This window comes from Rosa chinensis, chromosome 1, assembly GCF_002994745.2.
Source record: "Rosa chinensis cultivar Old Blush chromosome 1, RchiOBHm-V2, whole genome shotgun sequence".
In the NCBI taxonomy this organism is placed as follows: Eukaryota; Viridiplantae; Streptophyta; class Magnoliopsida; order Rosales; family Rosaceae; genus Rosa; species Rosa chinensis.
This window is the reverse complement of record NC_037088.1, coordinates 20,878,367-20,878,952: the sequence shown is the minus strand read 5'-3', so window position 1 is coordinate 20,878,952 and position 586 is coordinate 20,878,367. Positions and strand designations below refer to the sequence as shown.

The following is a 586-nucleotide window of genomic DNA, read 5'->3' as shown; positions in this document are numbered from 1 at the left end:
AGATATAAATGGAAGGCTCTAAAAATGCGTCAAAGAAGAAGCAAAAGCGCGGTATCGACTTCAAGGTAATGAGCTATTTGTGAATGAGTTTACTATGCACTGAAAACTCAACATTTGAATCCTGTGTTTTTTTTCTGTTTGTTATGTGTTTTATTTTGTTGTTTGCAGAAAATAAAGCGAAAGATTGGCAGAAAATTGCCACCGGCACAGAATGCTACAAATACTGAAATTAAATCTAAAGGTATTGACTTTATCCGTTTTTGGATTATATATATAAAGCTATTGTTTGTTGTAAATGTTCTGTTACTACATCAAAGGGAACATTCTGTCGTCTTTTTGACATACATATTATTAATCATGGTGGAAGTCGCTGAAATTTTGGCCGTTGTTTTCTCTACTTGAAAGTAAGATAGATGTTATCCACCAGAATCAATGTTGCTCCTGAATTTTTAGTTCAAGTTCTTGTGGTGAACAAGTATCTGGAATTAAGTATTAAATATGGGTGATTTATGATCAGCAATTGTCCTCCCCGAGCAGAGTGTGGCATCAGAGAAGGCAGGATTAGCAGTGAACAAGAAAGGCTTGA

The 586-nt window shown here is 35.0% G+C and overlaps 1 long non-coding RNA gene across 1 annotated transcript; it reads left to right on the top strand.

Annotated features, from left to right (window-relative positions):
* LOC112190571 lies at window positions 1-586 on the top strand. The gene is made up of 3 exons (XR_002932455.2): window positions 1-65; window positions 169-241; window positions 538-586. It is a non-coding gene; the product is annotated as an uncharacterized LOC112190571 (long non-coding RNA).